The sequence below is a fragment of the Sturnus vulgaris genome, chromosome W, assembly GCF_052056855.1.
Source record: "Sturnus vulgaris isolate bStuVul1 chromosome W, bStuVul1.hap1, whole genome shotgun sequence".
Classification (NCBI taxonomy): domain Eukaryota; kingdom Metazoa; phylum Chordata; class Aves; order Passeriformes; family Sturnidae; genus Sturnus; species Sturnus vulgaris.
The window spans coordinates 44,158,594-44,178,121 of NC_142282.1; the positions used below are offsets into that span (position 1 = coordinate 44,158,594).

General features: G+C 43.6%; 1 long non-coding RNA gene across 1 annotated transcript in view; it reads left to right on the forward strand.

Annotated features, from left to right (window-relative positions):
* The window catches only part of LOC148220209 (uncharacterized), a 72,539-nt gene extending 53,807 nt beyond the window's left edge, over nucleotides 1-18,732 (forward strand). Inside the window, exons 2-4 of the long non-coding RNA XR_015799111.1 lie at nucleotides 11,450-16,014; nucleotides 17,875-17,992; nucleotides 18,485-18,732. This is a non-coding gene — a long non-coding RNA (uncharacterized LOC148220209). The remainder of the gene's footprint in view (nucleotides 1-11,449; nucleotides 16,015-17,874; nucleotides 17,993-18,484) is intronic.
* The last annotated feature ends 796 nt before the right edge of the window (nucleotides 18,733-19,528 follow it).

Sequence of the window (19,528 nt, forward strand, 5' to 3'; positions counted from 1 at the left end):
TCACTTCTTTTTTGGTTTTTGGAGGTCCCAGGCTTAATATTCCAGAGACTCTATTAGGATCCAATTTCTTTTTTTCTTTACTTAGCCAATGTCCCAAATATTTTACTTCTGGTTCTGTGAACTGTAATTTGGCTTTGGATGCCTTCAATCTCTGTTGTCCCAAAAAGTTTAAAAGTTTTATAGTCCCATTTCTAGTAGATTTCTTGTCCTTTCTTGCTATCAATAGATCATCTACATATTGTAACAATTTCACCCCATCTGGTGACTCAAAAGACTGCATTAATTCTTCTAGGGCTTGTCAAAAGAGATTAGGGGATTCTGTAAAGCCCTGAGGCAATACCGTCCAATGCAGTTGTTGTTTCCTGCCCTTATCAGGATCTTCCCATTCAAAGGCAAAGTAATCTCTACTACTTTCCTCTAATGGGCATGCCCAGAAGGCATCTTTTAGATCTATTACACTATACCAAGTGTAGTCAGGGGACAACTGGTTTAAGAGAGTGTAAGGGTTTGCTACTACAGGAAATTTGGTAACAGTTCGCTGATTTATAGCTCTCAAATCCTGTACCAATCTGCAATTCCCGTCTGTCTTTTTGACAGGCAGAATAGGAGTATTATGTGGGGACATACATGGTTCCAAAGCCCCTTGTTGCAAAAGGTTTTCTATGACAGGCTTAAGGCCCCGTCTCCCTTCCAGAGATATTGCATATTGACGAACTCGGATAGGTGAATCGGGATCAGTGATTTTCACTTTGATAGGTTTCATTTTTAATTTCCCTATTTCTCCAGGGGTGTACCACACCTCAGGACATATTTGCTCCTCGTCCTTTTGAGTTAAAGCAAAATTTTTAAGCTGACTTTGGGATACTTCAATTTTCAAATCCAATGCTATTATTAAATCCCTCCCCAATAAATTATTTTCTGCCTCTGGCAGTAACAGCAGATCTTTTAATTCAATTTTGGTTTGGGTCTCAATTTGCACATTTTTAATAATAGGGACCCGAAATGGTTCACCTTTTGCTCTAACCACGCGTGCTGTTTCTCTACTAGGTTTACACCCTTTTGGTAGGTGTTTAATTGTGGATTTTTCGGCTCCTGTATCTACTAAAAATTCCACCTCCTCCCCCTGGGGACCAATTTTTAAATTTATCAAGGGCTCTTTGGATGGTATGGTCCCTAATACATACAGCCCCTGACACCCCTATTCATCTTCCTGGAACATTTTTTCATCCCGTATCTGTTCTTTACAGTTTTTCTTTATATGACCTTTCTTGTTACAGTAAAAGCAGGTTCGCATTGGTGAATTATTTCCTGCTTCATTTCCTTGTTTTGGTGGGGGTTTTCGTGGTTTCCCTCCCCCTTTCTGCTGGGTTTCTTTCTGTGTTTCACGAACTGCAGCTATAAAGATTTTTGCTTTTGCTTTCTGCTTTTCTTCATCCCTCCTTACATAAACTTTTTGTGCTTCTCTTAGCAATTCTTGTAACCCCCGATCTTGCCAATCATCTAACTTTTCTAATTTCTTTCTAATATCTCCCCATGATCGAGCAACAAATTGGGTTTTGAGGAGTACCTGACCCACTTGTGTATCAGGGTCTATCCCGGAGTACATTTGGAGATCTTTCCTCAGCCGCTCCAACCAGTCAGTCGGGGATTCATCCTTTTTTTGTTGTTCACTAAAGGCTTTATTAATATTTTGTCCTTTAGGAACTGATTCTCGGATACTTTTAACGAGTATCCATCGTAAGTCCATCATATTCTGGCGATGGACATCATTCTGATTATCCCAGTTAGGATTATTTAATGCCCATTTCTGGTCTCCCCTAGGTCCAATCTGATGCTCTTGGTCCCATACCCTCATTCCAGCCTGTCTGATCATTTCCTGTTCTTCCGTGGTGAATAGGATACTTAATATAGATTGTAATTCCATCCAAGTATACATACTTGGTCCGAGGAATTGATCTAGTCTCTCCGATACTCCTATAGGATCTTCTAATAGTTTTCCCATTTCTTTTTTAAAGTTTCTCACTTCCCCTGTGTTCAAGGGAACATTTACAAATCCAATTAAGCCAGCCTGTTGTCTTGCTAATGGAACTTCCCTCAGGGGGTAAAGGCGAGCCTTTGTGTCGTTATCTCCCTCCTGTCTGGTGATACCATCTCTCCTGGTATTCCTTTGACTGGAGCGAGTTCTTAGAGCTATGGGAGTACCAGGAGGAGAAGTGGGTGCGTGGGGGGGGTCTCCTGTATTTTCTGTATTATACGGAGGTGGGAGATTATCGAGGGGTTCCCAGGTAACCTTTTTTTTTATTTTCATCCTCTTTTTCTTTAAAAGTATATATCAAGGATGGTTTGGACTGTTTTGCCCACAGGGCAGCATACTCATATTCCTCTCTGTTAAATGGTTCTTTATGAGCCACATATGTGTTTAATGCCCGACAAATCCAACCCTCAAATCATCCAAACATGGGCCAGTATAGGTTATCTTTACGGATCATTTCTCTGGTCCATTCCACTATGCAATATTGAATTAATTTTTCTTTACTTTTTCCTCTGTATACCACCCCTGTGTCCCAACATTTTAATATTACTCCCAATGGGCTGCCTGGTGGTATTTCTGGCAACCTACTTGTTTTGTCTTTATTTTCCCAGTCTCCTTGTGGACCAAATGAACTTGAACCTCTTTGTGGGTCCTTGGGACTCAGAATCTTACTTCCTCTTTGTCCCATTTTTACCTCAAGGGACTGTCTTGAGGTGTTTGTACTCCCCGATGTGTTCCGCCCGAACCCCTGCCTCTCCTTGGGTCAGGATGGACTGGAACACGCCTCTACCTGGGCTGGGATGGGAAAAGCAGCTTTTCCCTTCTCCCTCAGTGACTGGTGTGTGGCAATCTGCTTTTCTTTTCCTCCCCTTCCCCCCCCCCCCCCCTTCCCGGGTCCTGCCTTTGCCTGGACTAGGATGGGAAGGACCTAGCCTCTACCTGGCTAGGACAAGAAAATCAGTCTCTCCCTTTGTGCTCACTCGCTTCGTCCGGTCACCGGCCAGGTCCCTCGCGGGATGCTGGAAACGCGGATAGAAGGACTCCGCTCTCGCTTCGCAGCAAAGGCCACGTCTCATTCAGACAAACACACAGTCATCCCCACCAAACCAGACAGATACTCACAGTCCGATGCTCCTGTCTGGGTCTTCGTGCTCAAGAATTACAGGTGATTTTGCCGCGGTCTTCCGGGGAGATTTTCCTTGCTCAGTCTATATGGTGCGGTACGTCGATGGGTCCCAAGAATCACTGACGAACCGGGGACACAGCAGTGGGGCGCCTCCCCGAAATCGCAGTGCCTCTCAGGGCTCCAAGGACGTCCCGGGTTTCGGCACCAAATTGTTATAAATGAGAGACAAAAGTCTCGATATTCAGCAAAATTTTGGATTGCTTTATTTGATATAGAAAGAGCAAGCAGCGCGCTGGGGAACGCGAGGGGTCACCGCCCACTCCACGCTCCACCGAACCTTGGTTTGCAGTTTCTTCTTATACTGTGGTTCCTCATTGTAATCAATAATTTTTGGGGTTTTTTTGCTGTCATAATTTTGCTAGGTAAGCAGTGGTGGTCGAATAAACATCCTTACACAAATTCACAAAGCCTTTGGGTGATAATCAGTCACAGATAGCTATCTGGTCCTTGTAGATAACCACCAGAGAAGTTCTGGAAGTCTGCTTTTTGGGATAGGCAGCATTGATCAGACAAAGGCAGGAAGGGCTTTTTGAGAAGTTCGATTTCGAAAGCTGGTAGCTGATACAACTTATTTGAAAAACATAACATAATATAACGTAATGTAACATAATACAACATAATATAACATAACAAGGTGTTTTTAAACAGAATTATTTAATCATATAATTTCCTTTATCTAGTGTCCATGCTTCACTTCAGAGCTTAGCATTCTGGTTTATGCAAACCTCAATGCTTTTGTGATTAACACGAATCTTCTATCAATTGTCACAGAGATAAGAAATGGCTTGTGAAATGACGAATACAAAAGGAATTTAGCTTCCCCCCCCCCCTTTAGACCCTCTTATCTATCTTCAGTATTAGTGGTTCATTTTCTTTTAGTATTCATAGGCCAGCTTTGAATGTAAAATCCCTCAGGGATTGGTTAGAAAGTAGAATTCCCTTGGTAATTGGTGCAAATTGTAAAACCCTCAAAAGATATAAAACCCCCTGTAAAACAATAGCCATTGTTATATGCTAGAGAGGATGCCTTCATAGAATACACTATGGATTTGTGCCTTTCTGCATATGCCAAAATTCTATCTGGGCAAGGCTTGGGAACGTGCTCCGTCACTGGGGGCTGCAGAAGCAGTCTCAGGGATCCCAAAGGGATCCCGAAACCCCCACCAGTGACACCATGGTATTGGGACCTGACCCCTCTCCCACTGCGGGTGCCGAATGCGTTTGCACAGAAGCCCCCTACAGTGCCCACGTGGCAGTGGGAGCCAGCCATGCAGCATCCAGTCGCCCCTGCCATGTCTGTAGGACCCTTTTGTCATTTCTTCCATGTCCTGCGTTGCTATGGAAGTGCCCGCCCTGCCTCTGCCTCTGCCTTGAGCTGATTGGTACAGTCCTGGAGCTCATCCTTCACTTGACACACCCCCAGAGAACCCGAAAGCATCATAGCGCCAGAACCTGGAAGTCGGGCAGCTCCTGAACCCAGAAGTGTTGGCAATGTACTGCCAGAGCCCACTCCCACTTCCACTGTGGCCTGCAGCCGAGGCTTGAACAGCCTGAGGAATCCATATAATTGATGGCTGAGTGAGACCCCCACAGAGGGAACCCGAGCTGCCACCCTACTGTCAACCCCCGAGAGGAAGCCTTTGCCACAGTGCCGGTACCAGCTCCATCGCTGCTCCTATCAGATACCATCCTCATACATAATCCTGTTAGCTTCTGGAAGGAGGTAAAATGAATGGCAGTTGCAAGTGGGGATATCAAGGGGGCCGTCCGAATTTCTGTGCCTATGCCTTCACTATCATCTTAGGACTGGCAGCAGGGGGGCAGGACTACTGCAGCATTCCCTGTCCTGCAAGATAGTGGGACAGCACCTGAAGGACATATTCCTTTTAATTGGGAAGTCGTCTCTGAGCTACACTAAACATGGACTGGGGTCTCCTGCAGTTGCAAATATGCTTCGGTTTTTAACTGCCAGTGAATTAACTCTCTTTGACATGAAACAAATCACTAAACTACTCTGTTGTCCAGTACATTATGATGTTTGAATCTACCTGGAGACGTCTTGCAGAGGAGCAGGTGTAGCTGTTATGACACAGAGAGAGAGAAACTTACACTCTTGGCTCCAAAGATTTATGTAGGACAAGAAGCACTTTATTTACATTACATGTCTATTTATGGAATTTCAACAACGACCATGGATTGGACAGTGAGGGTAATTCCTTTTAACTCCATAGGTCTTATCAACAGTCCATCAATCCTCTCTTTCTCCAAAGAGGAATGCAAAACACTCTTGTTTACAAGAAAGAGTGTGAGAAAGTGTAAAACAATCTGTCAACACTCAGAAGGCTGAAACAAAACAACAAGCAGGGACTGCAAAACTCAGAAGTTTCACAGCAGGACCCATGCTTTGGGGCAGGGATTTCTCAACTCATGGGACTACTCCCCATTGAAAGCCCACAAATGCAAGCACGTCTAAATCCCTCAATATTAGCACAGGCAAGAGACTTAAGAATATACGCCCTGATGAAAATTTCAAACATGTCAGTCCTAACCCAAAGGTACTCAAGCATAAAACAAGGCCCCAAGGAATTATATATGCAATTCATAGAACGTTTGCAAGATGCTATGGAAAAGCAAATAGCAAACAGGAATCAATTAATACTACAATTAGCACAGGATAATGCAAATGAGGACTGCAGAAAAGCTATAGATTCATAATCCAAAGAAAATCCATCCTTAGAGGAAATGATAAATGCATGTGCTAATGTTGGAACTGAATCATACAGCATGGACTTGTTAGCCAGTTCTCTTGCAGCTGTTGTAAGGGTGTCACACCAATCCTATGGAAAGGGGCAACAAGACCACACAAAAGTAAATTATCCCTGCAAGTCCAACTCATTGGAGTCATGCCAAAAACAAGGGACTAGGCCTATAGCAGCAACTGTCATCGATGTGGAAAACCTGGTCATTTTGCCAAGGACTATAGATCCAAATTCCACATAAATGGGCAATTTCTCGGCAACCAGGAAAACTGGAATCCAAGTGTGCAAGGGAAGAGCAGAAGATACAAGCACCTTCCCATCCCCCAGCCTGAGTCTATGTCACCAGCTCACAGGGAGAACAAGAGGCTCAGTTGGAATGGATGTTCCTACAGACAATAACTACAGACTCATTAAAAGTGCATAAAGTCCCTCTTGAAGCCCATGGACCTATAGGGAAAGGACTGATGGCAATATTGTTAGGAAGGTCAAGTGCAATGTTACAGGACATTTTTGTTCATCCAGGTGTTATAGATGCTGACTACATGGGACAGATTTGTGCCATGGTATCAACTCCTACCTCTCCTGTGAGTATCCCAGCTAAAAGTTGCATTGCCCAACTCATTCCTTTAAAGTCTTGTGTTTCTAAAACAGATTCGAAGCTGTGAGGAAACAGAGGCTTCAGATTGACGGAAGAGCCTCAAGTGTACTGGACTCAGGTCATTTCCGATCAGAGACCAAACATGGTTGGTACAGTTACAATATCTCAGGCAACTCTGTCCCACATTAAAGTTAATGGGATGATTGACGCCAGAGCAGATGCCACCACCATATCTGCTAACACATGGCCCCAATCCTGGCCTACCACAGCTCTGGGATCTGCTGTTGCTGGCCTTGGGAGCACCACACAGAGTTATTTAAGCAGTAAACCGGTGTTAGTAAAGAATCCAGAGGGGCAGACAGCCACAATCTGTCCCTATGTCACTGCTGTGCCACTCAACTTGCGGGGAAGGAATGTTTTGTCAGTGTGAGGAATTCGAGTAGGAATGGATTTTTAATGGAGGCCACTGTGCTGAAGGGTGTAAAGCACCCTACATTAGCGTTGAAGTGGCTCACTGACCAACCTGTGTGGGTTCCTCATTGCCCCTTTGTCGTCGTTTTGAGTTGCCAATTTAAATAAACTTATTTTTCCTGTTGTGAGACAGAACCAGGAGCAAAAGAGCAAGGCAGGCCTAAAACTTGAGAGAGTATAAAAGAAAATTTATTAACTACACAAACAAAGAGAAAGGAAAAGAAAACAAATTCAGAATAAGATTTTTCAGATCACTCCTTCCCTCCCTCTCCCAATCTTCATAACAACAAAACAAACATATAACAAATACTTCAGTCAGTCCCCAATTTAGTCTTTCTCAGTTCACTTCTGGAGAGAGAAGCCTCTTCTTGTTGAAGTTGTAGGGATTTTTCCCACAAGAAGGAAAAAGACAGTTCTCTTGTGGTTTTATCTTTCACGATTTGCATCCGCCCAGGAACCTGCAACCGTGACGCTCCTCCCAACTCTACAGCCGTCCCAAAGTTGTAGATGTGGGCCATGTCTGTCTCATGGGGTATTACTTTTAAGAATGAAATGTTCCACAGCAAAGATTCTCTCTGTCTCCTTTCTCTCTGCTCAGGCTTCATCTTCAGAAAACCGAAATCCCCTTCTTTTCTCAGGGCAGAAATTCTCAACACAGGTGCTCTTTAGTCAAATCATCTATTACATGGAACTTTTCCATCCCCCCATGTCTCCTTCCATAGTTTATAGGAATATTTAGTACATCAGTTCATCCCTACAATTTTACAAAATATTTTCAGCCATTTCAGCATCTTCTCATTCTCCTTCCATCTTAAAAACTTAGCTCTTACGTCACTGACTTCAGAAATCTTCTTATTTCCTTTCATATTCAAAGGAAAGGCTGTAGGCTTTGCAAATCTAATCTGAGCACTAAAAAAGTTTAACACAACTATAAAAGTTGGGCCAGTCTCAGGCCGCGCTGGAGGGGCAGCTGGGCTGCAGCCCCACACTGCTCATGGCAATCCGGGCAGGCCCGGCCCGGCCGACAGCAGCAAGAGTCGGCCTCCCCCCCCACGCCAGAGCCGCAGGCCCATGGAGGAGGAAGCTGTGAAGGTCTTATCACACAACTTTTTCTCCCCCCGGCTATCGGGTCCCCTTGTTGGCAAACAGGGCCCAAGCAGCCTCCCGAGCCTCCCCCTCCTCCCCGCATGGGGGAGGGGGAAGCTCGGGTTGATGTTACCTGCTCAGCCGCCGGAAAGACAAAGAGACTCAGTTCCGGATTACTTCCTTCAAAATGTGTGTTCACGGAGCGAACTAACTTTCTCTAATTGGCTGTTGCAGGTGTCCTAACCCCCACAGAGGAAATTCCCTTAGGAAGAACCTCTTTCTGAGTTTCTTCTTCCTAAGTCAACCTATCACACCATTGAAAAAGAAAAATTAAATGCCCTTAAAATCCTAGTTCAGGAAAAAGGACATATCGAGTCATCAACAAGTCCCTGGAATACTCCTGTGTTCGTAATTAAAAAGAAGTCAGGTATGATTTTATGATGCTTGTATCCCCAATTGTCTGTTCTGTTTGTGTTAGATATTGAGTTCTGCAGCTTTAAGACTGGTTCCAGGAGTGAAGGGGGAGACAAGAGGTGCAGAGTTTGTTATGAGAGATTGCACTTGCTCCCCCACATCTTTCACAGCTATTGTGTTGTCTGCAGTGGATAGCAGGAGAGAACTCTCCTTTGCTCTTAGTTTTTGGCTAGCTGAGGCAGAGAAGTTCCCTGGACTGTGTTTTTTTCCCCTTTTTCTTGGAATTGTTTGAACCTGCTCTGGACTAAAAAAACAGAAGAGCACCAGGAGCTCACACTTGTGGCCCACTGGGCCTGGCCTGGACCGCGGCATTTCCCAGCACTGGAGGGACTTGAATAACAGACTGAGTGAGCCAGGCTGCAGCTCACGAAAGGGACTCTTCTGAAATTGTCATCTCTTTGGAGTGGCAAGAAGTTTTGCTGCTTAGTATTGTTCATTTTTGTGCTGGGGAGTTGCAAACAAGTTTACCGGATATGTCCTGAAGTTGTATGACAGTTTGTTGTTACTGTTGACTTACACCCTACAGGAATTATTGGTCAATGGGACACACAGTGGTCTGACCCACTACACATCTTAGAAGGGATCTTTTTGCCCCACCAACCTAAACAGACAGCATCTACTGTTTTTGAACTAATTGCATAGGTAATAATCAAATGTCATCTAAGGTGTTTGCAGTTAAATGCTAGCAACTCTTCAAAAATTGTTATACTGGTACAACAGCAATATTTTGAATGGTGCTTTGCAAATAGCACACCACTATAAAGTGCTTTGCAAAACTATACAGGGCAAATTAACTCACTTGCCCAGCCACATATTGTTGCAATTAAGCAAGACCACTTTATTATCCCTGAAACCACTGAACCAGTGCACACCCCTGAAAGGTCTCTCTGTTTTCACTAATGGGTCTGGGAAACCAGGAAAAGCCATTGTCACCTGGCAGGATTATAATGGTTGGCAGACATTAGAAGGTCACAGTAGTGGGTCACCTCAGCTACTTGAATTATGTGCTGTAGCCATGGCTTTTCAATGTTTTCCTCATGTTCCTTTAAATACTGTGACCGATTCCATCTATGTTGCAGACATCACAAAACAATTGGACCAATCACTCCTAAAAGAAATTGATAATGCTGCATTATTTGAATTACTAAAACCTTTATGGCACACAATCCAAGACAGAACATGTCCTTAGTACATTTTGCATAGTCGGAGTTATACAAACTTGCCAAGCTTTATTGCAGAAGGTAATGTCCGGGCTGATAAGCTAGCCAGCTGTGCCTGAATGGTACCACAGCCAGACATGCTGGCACAAGCAAGAGCATCACATGCCGTTTTCCATCAAGGTGTTCAAGCTGTACAAGGAAAATTCTTGTTTACAAATACCGAGGCACACAATATTGTTGACACCTGTGCTGATTGTCAAGGTCACACTGCACCACTGCAGATGGCAGTTAACCCCTGTGGTCTGCAAGTCTTACAAGTTTGGCAAACATGTCACACATATTTTGGAATTTGATTGCTTAAAATATGTTCATGTTTCAATAAGCACTTTTTCATCTGCCATATGGGCCTCAGTTCACACTGAGGAAAGAAGGTGTGATGCCATCATACATCGGCAATTAGCCTTTGCTACCCTAGGCATCCTTCACACTATAAAAACCGATAATGGTCCTGCATACATGTCACAGAACACTCGACAGTTTTTACAGCTCTGGGGTGTATCACACCATGTAGCTTCCCCTGAGACTTCTCCCTCGTTCCCGACTTGCTCAGATGTTAGGAAGAAGCCTCTGGGATCCGCCACATGGATGTGAATAAAAGATAACAAAAGAGGCTCTTTCCCCCCTGGGGAGAGTCTGAGGTTTATTTCTTGTGGGCCTCCAGGAGTGAAAAGAGGGAGAGGTCAGGGGACACAGGTCTTTTCTAGGGTCGGTAAGGGGGCGGGGAGAAATTGGATCTCGGCTAACTAGGCACGGCCAGAGGGGAGAGGGACCAGACCACAGGACATTGCAGGGGTCAAAAAATCTACCATTTTCAATACATCTACTGAGTTACAACATCACCACACAGGTATTCCTCATTCTCCTACAGGACAAGTAATTGTTGAACATGCACATGGCACTTTAAAGTGTATTCTTGAAAAACAGAAAAGAGGCCAAAGCCTTGTACACTTTAAACCATCCAATAATATTGAAAAACTTCCAAAACCCTGTTATCTTAAACAATTTCTTGTCCCTACAGTCCTCTAGTGACATCCAGTCACCTAAACCTAAGGTATTCGTACAAGACCTCATTACAAACAAATGGGAAGGCCCTTGGGACCTTGCCACTTGGGAGTGAGGGTATGCATATATTTCTGACGCGACCACTGGAGTCTTTAGCTAGCTCTTTTAGAACACCAGCAGCCATGCCAAGGTGTGTGGAACAACTCCAGGATAAATTCAACAGTGACTGAACTTCAGAGCTGTGACTCTACAGTGGGATTAGCTTTACCAGTGTCAGGGAGAAAAGTAAAAGAGTCAACAGATGCTCTCTGCCTGATATTTCAGAAAGTCTTTTAATCCAGAGGTTCAGAAGCAAAAGAGAAATAGAGTAGCTCTGCAGTGGCTTATATACAGGCCAAAACTGGTGGGCGGATACAAACAGCCAGCCAATGGGATAACCTTAGGGGAGGAGAAAGGGGAGTGGTTTACATGGGGTGAATACAAATTAGGGAGAAACCAACTTGGAACAACATAGGGAAGGCTTTGGAAGCAACCATTATCAGAAGGAAATATTACCCAATTATGAAACTGAAAGCTGGGGTAACACAAACACTAACCGCAACATATTTCTACACATGCCAGCATTTGATGGGTACCTGCTCGGTGTGTGCGACCTGCTCTGCAATCCACTCGGGACCATGGCTGTCAGCACCTCCCTGATGGCCCCTCAGCAGAAGCCGTGGAGCAGTGACCAAGACAACCCTCTGCACCAGCTGGATGGAAATCTGAGACCTTTAGAATGACAACTCACCTGTGACTTCACCTGGACCTCAAGAGTCGGACACTTTAAGGACATTACTATCAAAAAGAAATACTACCTCTGACAGTTTTAAATGTTACCTCTGATAGATTTTAAGTTGCTTTGTTTGTAATGTTCAAGTTGTAAGTTATAAGTAATTAGCCTGCAGCATGCCACCCAGCAACAATGTGTCTTTGACAGCTCCTGGACATGATAGTAAAAATTTTGATGGGACACACCAATAGCTAAAAATATTAGACTTATATTATCTGACTTATTTCTGCTTGGTGTGAGTTTATTGTTTTGCCACACGTGTTGTTTTGCTTTTATGTTGCCTTCACGTTCATAATGAGAGACATACATGTTCTTAAAAAACAAAAAAGGTGGACTATGACTCCTCAAGAACATTTAAATAATGCAATATTTACACTAAAATTTTTGAAAGCAAATCATCAAATTTGATCCCCAGCAGAGTGATACTGCTTTGAAGATTTGCATGTGCAGAGCCATTTTCTAAAAGTTTCTACATAAAGATCCTTAATTGAGTGTACAATGATAAGGCCTAGCTGATTTACTAACCTAGGGAGAAGGTATGCATGTGTTTTATCACCAATGGGCCCAAAGTAGTTACCTGCTGTCCTAGTTTGAAAAGACGGGTGTGCTAGGGAAAGCAGGGCCTTCCCTTTGAAATGGAGAAAGTAAATCTCTCCCTCTGAATTAGTATAATTTTGAAAGATGAAGATAGGAATAACAGTTCTTTACTGGTATATATATAACAAGGCAAACAAAACAATAGCTATGAAAGTAACAACAAGCAGAACAGGAACCCAGTAACAGTTCTCTTTTCCGTGGGCACTTTTCCCTTTGGTGGAGTTACCATCACCACTGGCAGTGAGTGCTGGAAGATTCCAGGGCGACAGGGGCAGATGCAACGATCCCTGCACAGCTGCAGGGGCGCTGGGGGTGATGGCGGCTGTGTCCCAGATGGGAAGAGATGGAGGAGGCGGGACACTCGGAAAACAGCAAGCTGAAGCAGGAGCACCTCCAAACAGTGGTGCTGGGTCCAGCTCCCCAGCGTTGGGATGGTGGGGGGTGTAGCAAAGACCTTTCTCCTCCGAAGCCAAAAGCGAGTGAGCCAGTAACTGCCTCCCACCCTCCTTTACCTGCTTCCAATCTCGCGATGTTCCCCCCCTTCCCCCCCTCAGCCCTCCGAGAGAAACTCCCAAAGAAACAGGGAGGCTCTCCATCCCCCCCATCTCAAGGTCTCAAGGACCTAGCCAACAGTGCTCCTTAGCATGTCAATGGGAAAAAATTCCACAGGCAGAGAGGAAAGGAAAAACCAACCCCCAACACCTGCTCATCTGGACAAGCATCGATTGCCTCCAAGAGAATGAGGCCCAGAGAGAAGAAAAATGACCTAATTGCCATCCAGCCCTCGTGACCAAGACAGGAACAGAAGTAGGACTGCCAGGACATGGCTATGTCTAGAGGCTTACAGAGGCAGCCTGCCAACAGAGACCTTGTGTCCTACTACGCTCACCATCAGGGTATTGTTTTCTTACTGACCTTTTTCAGTCATTCCTTGTTCCATGCTTCCAGAAAGACATTCAGTAATGTCAAAATCAGCATCTCCAGCTAATAGACTCCCTCCTGCCTAAACAGCACGGCCTCTGAGCTCCAGCCATATGAACTTTAGAACAGTAGTAATTTATTTTCACTTCCTAGGAGGCCTTGGACATTATCCTTTTGTTCTCCTATACTGTGAGTCTCTTTGTCAGTGACATGACTGTATTTGATAAGTTTTTATTGATTGCGATCTGTACTACATGTATCTTATCCTGTATCTAGCAGATGACCAGTAATAATCTTAATAAGATAATAGCTTTACAAGTGCAAACTGCTTTAACTGGAACGTTGGGGTCTATGACCACCAGGGACCACCAGAGAGACCCCCAGGACAGAAGAATGCATGCATAAAGGGAAAATGAAGATATGTTAATGATTTCAGGGAAATTATTATCATAAGTATGTTTATTCTAGGACAATCAATGAATATGTATGCAAAATACAGTACATAAACAGAAACTTTCCTGTACTCAGGATGCATGGCTTTAGGAGGAGCTATCCCCCCCCCGTACATCTGGCCACATAAAGAATGCCTGCTTCTTAATGCCACATTGGTGTTAAGGAGGGGGGTTTTTTACCAAATTTTTGGTAATAATCTGAGAAAGGAAATAATTGAAAGAAAACATGTAGAACTGTCTCTACAATACTAAAAAGACAAACTGGAACAACAATTAAAAGAATCCAAGGAAAAGACAAAAATCTTGGAAGAAAAATTAGACCTGACATTATTAAAAAATCCCAATTCTAAAGATGTTAAAAATATTAAAATTGATAACATCACCCAAAGATTGGGATGGTGGTATTTGGGAAAGTCCTGGTGAAATTAGTGATGAAAATATTGAATGGGATTCCGATGAAAGCACAGAACCCCCACCTCTTAAAGAGGAAGATGTTCCAGAATTTAAAGAGACCCATAATTAAGACAGAATTTAGTAATAAATTCAATTAATAGCTAATTTGAGTCTGTTTTGCCTGTGATGGTATTTTGTGAAGGATCTCTCCTGGTCTATATCTCAACACATGAACCGTTCATTATATTTTCTGTCCCCCATCCAGTTGTGGAGGGGAGTGATAGAGTGGCTTTGTTGGGTGCCTGGAATCCAGCCAGGTTCAACCCACTACAAGCTATCCAGCATGGGTGGTAATCTTAAATAGCTGTTTAACCTTAAACAAGACCTGAACCATATTGAGCAACATGCTTGGTCCTAGCAAAAGGACCGGCTTGGTTTCAAGGGTATTCAAAGGATATGCAACATCTTTAAAATTCCCAAATGTTACTGTAAGCAGCCTGGAAGGGAAGGACAGATGAAAAATGTAGGAAGGTATCCCCTCTGTAGGTTGGGCCCTGAGGAGAAAAGTCTAAAGGTGCAATTAATATTAGTTCCCAAAGTACAGAGATGCCTGCAATACTGAATGCATATACCAGGCAACTTTCCTCACCAGTGATACTATCATATCATAAGCCGATACTACTAATTACACCACAATGATAAACTTAGCCCTGCCCCCAAGGACCATAAACATCACCACAGGGAACACATACTGCAAGTCAGATATTACATAACACAACCCTAATAACAAGCACAATAACTCTCAGAGCAAATAAATCAACATTGTGACCAGTAACTATTAAACCAATACAACGAATGCTTACAACAAATTCATTTTACATGCTATGGTTAGATCTGTCATTATCTCAATCCTTTGTTCCCCATGGTGGCTGCCAAAAAGACTGTCATGGTTTGCCTCAAATTGGCATATAAGTACCACAAAGCCGCTTGCTCACTTCCCCCTCCACCCCAGTGGGATGGAGATAAGAAACAGGAAAAAAGTAAAACCCATAGGTTGAGATAAAAACAGTTTAAGAATTGAAATAAAGGAAAATATAATGTAGTAATATATGATAAAAAGAGAGAGACACAAAACCCAAGAAAAAGAAGGGATGCAAAATACGATTGCTCACAACCCACTGACTGATGCTAAACCTGTCTCTGAACCACAATCAGCCCCCCTTGTTGGTCAGTAGACATAAGCAAGAGTGTCTTGTGTAGAAAGCTGAAAGTCAAACAGTATGTGCTGCCACTGTGTGGCGTTCCTTACCAAGGCAGCAACTCTGATAAAAGAAGAGCCATCACCATTGAACTCAACTCAGCCCTGCACATTGATTTCCATGTTTTCTTTCCTAGACAGAAAAATTTAGCATTGATACTGGGAGAAGCCAGAGGTTGCACAGCTTAGACACTTGTCCCTTACTTCCAGCTACAAATGACTGTTAACTTTGACTTAATAGCATATTTAAAAGTGGGCAATGACAGTCAGCAGCTCTTCACCAGTTTTCTCCCTTATTTCAAGCTGCCCCTAGGGGTCCTTCCACTTACTACCATTGTAGCAGGGCTTCCCCTCTGCCACAGAAGAGTTTATCTGTTCAGCCTATCAGCTGGTGCATAGCTGAGGGCGTTTTCCCCCTCACATGAATTGGAGAGATAATCCAGGCCAGACATCTGTCTGGTAGTGAGTTATCTCTGGCACCAGGAGGTGGGACCCCCAGCTGACAATAAACATCTTGCCTTGAGAGCAAGATGTAGGAAGATAAGCTGGAATTTCTGACTGACAGACACTTCACTTTACAAACTACAAAAGCTACACAAGACTTTCACAAAGAAGAAGTCTTCTGCACACTAAAGTGTAGGGCTTTTCCCAAAAGTTTGGACGCAAACTCTGTGGTTACTCTTCCAGAAGTTGAGTGAAAGGGCTCTATGTGTATTCCATCATCAATTTGGTGGTAAGTTACATTGACTCCTAATCTATACAATTTCTTTGCTAGCTGTAATATAGGTACCTCTATTGTGCACTGTATTTGTATCTACTAGTAGTTCTTTGTTTTATCCTGTGTAGTAAGTAGTCTGTTTAATCTTCTGTTTGTTAATCTTGTGTCTATTCAATAAATAATTCATTTTATAATAGATCTAATTCTTAAGAACTTGTGAGCGAGAGCAATTTGGGGTGCAGGCTGCCTCAGAGATACTGCCAGAAATCTGAGCCTAAAGCAGGACTCGTCTAAAGCTCTCACACCATTCATAACAACCACCTGCAAATTCACAACTTGCTCAGTCTTCCTTGTCATAGCTCACAAAGAATGAGTTAACACAAACCCCCAGGTGCTGCAACGTAGGAAGAGCTCTACTTGAAACCACTCTAGCCAGAAAGATTATTGTACAAGATAGCCATCAACTCATAGAAATTATGAAGAAACCTGTCATGAGGATTATAAAAATGTAAAGCCATAAATGGCTTTATGATTCTATATTAAGGTATCACCATCTGGCCTGGTCTGGGAAACACCTGCCAGAGAATTTCAGCCACTGTTTTTCATGCCTTAACTTCTGCCTGAGTGTCGTGGGTAACCCAAAATATTATTGTATTCCATAGCTCTCTGTGCCCAAAAAATCATTACTGTCTCTTTAAGACCCAGCATCATGGCCGGAACTGGAACATCGGCGGCGAGGGTGGGGTGAGGGTAGAAGGCGTTGACGCAGTCCCTTTTTAAGTCAGGGTCCAGAAGCAGGGAGCTCTTTCTCTCCTTGCAGCATTTGCGGAAGGCGGAGGTTCTTCTTTGGAGAGGTGTTGCTTCAGGCAGTTGGTTTTTTTTTTCTGGGTTTGCAACAGTAGCCACTCGGGAAAACTGCATTTCACAATTGTGATAAATGTGATTCGTGCTAATTAAGTTGTAACTATATTAACAAAATTGTATTTAGATCAATAGAAGACAATTGTTACAGAGTGAGGGGGGGGGGAGATGGGTGAGACAGGACAAAAGACATCTTCCAGATGTTGGGAGTCGAAGAAGAAGGTTGGAAGAAAGTCAGATAAGAATAGAAGAAGGACGTAGGTCTGATAAGCAGCATCTAGAAATACAGCTTCAACCTTGAAATGGGCAAAAATGGAATGATTCCAAGCATGGGACTTAATTAGAGTCATGTTATGGAAAACATCTGGTCAGTCACACAGGGCGCCTGCGCTACCTGCAGGTCACACCTCGGTCACTGATGAAGATAATGAGCCTTCATCGGAAATAAGACCCTCAAAAGGATGAGAGACCCCCTAACCCATTAGTAGAGCATGCGCCGTGCAGTATAGTTACGTAGATTTTAGGAATAGAAACTAGGAGGAGCTTTCTAGAAACTTCTGTAACTTACAGTATATAAGTGGGATTGTTAGCCTGGATACTTTGATACGTGAGGAATGGCGAGCCACTCCCCGTATCCCCGGTCGGAGGGGGGCCCCTCCCCGGTCGGTTTTGCTTATGCTTTATACGAACCTCAATTATACTAAATTACTTACTGCCAAATTTTGTATATTCTTAAATATATGCACTTTGATTGTTTCATCTCCAATACTTTAATTGTCATCTCCAATACTTTGATTGTATTCATTTTGTTACTATTAAAAACTTACTATTAAATTTAATCTTGTTGCTTGATAAATTGGAAAAAATAGAACATCATTCATAACAACAATCAAAAACTGTTTTGGAGTGAAGTTTGCAAACTCAGTCGGCAGTGTAAAGCTAGCTGGTCTCAGGGCTGGGCCACCTCATGTCAGTGCTGTGAGACCAGTTCTTCTCCCCTTAATACACTCGCAGTGGGGAGGACAGGAGCACCAACACCAGCGGAGTCCAACAGGTGGCAGGAGGAAGCAGCAGGTGGTGGAGCTGACCCCACATGAGCCAGCAAGTCTTCATCTGCCACTAGAACTGCTTTGTAAGCTCCTACCTTCCCGGGAGGGTTCTTTTTTGTCTGCAGTCTTGTTTCCCTTTGTCTCCCGGACCACGGGGTCAACTGGAGAGCGCAATCTTGAAGGAGAGACCTAACGCGCCAATTTCCCTTTGTCTTTCAAACCACACGGGCATAATTTTGGATGTCTCTTCCTTCTCAAGGAGTTTGTGAGATTGTCCTGGGGTGACTTTATTATGCTGTGTATCCGCTATTGTCTGATCTGCTGTGTGCCCAGAAATGGGCACTGTAGCTTTAATCTAGGTCCAGAGAGAGGGGGGAGGGAAGCGGTGGAAATTCCTTTCACGGCTTCTTTTTAAAAACAGAGATAAGGCTCTCCCTAGTTCTTGGCTCTGCAGAGAGAGAGAGATGGGGAGCTTTCCTTTGCTTATTTCGCTGGTTTTCCTTGTTAGCTGAGACAAGGAAAATTTTCCTGAGATTGTGGTTTCTTCTGTAACTGTTCAGCTTTTCTCTGGTCAGAAACACCAGGACATCTCCCGGGTACCCCCTCAAACTTCACTGCAGCCTGGACAGCGCCCTCAAGCCCCGGAGACACTGGGCGAGAGCCAAGCGACACCCACAGGAAAGACTCTCTGATTTAACAGCAGAGAGAGGTTTCATTATTTTATATTATTCATTTTTTTCATGCTTGTGAGTACTTTGCTTGTTAAATAAACAGTTTTTTTCAATTTTTTCCAAGGAGATTTTCTCGCGAACTGGTTGGGGGAGGGGCTACTGGAATCTGCCTTTTTAGAGGAGACATCCTTTTGGACATTTCCTCCCAAATTTGTCTCAAACCAGGAAAAATATATTTGGTACCCAGAGCGTGTCTCGAGAAAGTGGAAAAAAACTGTACTAATTATTACATTTTGGTTTTAATCTCTTTGTAGCCACCATATTGCTTGAGTTTATACCATCTCTTTGGGTTGAGTTACTAATGTCTCTCTGGTCCCTAGGCTTGTTTGAGGTGATAATACCTTTCTGGTCTCTAGGCCTATTTGCCTGTCTACAGATTGTATTGTCCCTGGCATGTAGCTTTTACAGTAGAGGGGCATGGATTAATGTTGTTATTATTTTGTTATGCTCGGTGATAATGGCTTATAGGAAGTTTACTGAGGTATTGTGGGCTGTTCAAAATGTGTATGGTCTGTTGTTTCTCCATCCTAATCTCTGTCCTAGCTTCCATAGCATGTTTTGGAGGTTTCTTAGTAATTGCACCATTTGAGAGGAGAGGAGCAGGGGATGAGGTTTCCCAGCCTTTCCACTCCTTCTTCTCCTTTAAATCTGGTATGTAACCTTTTGAGAATGTTCAATTTCCCCTGAATGTTAAAAAAAACCCACTTTCCTGGTATTTTATCTGGTAAGCTTCCTCTGTATAGTCGGCAGCTTGTCTAGAGTGAGGGCTGAGATGTCCAGAGGGGTTGAGGAGACACCTGACCCAGGCGTGGACCCAGGCATGGACAATCCTGAGTGGTGTGGGAAATGGGAGAATATGGGCCATGCCCTGCAGGAATTTTCTGACCC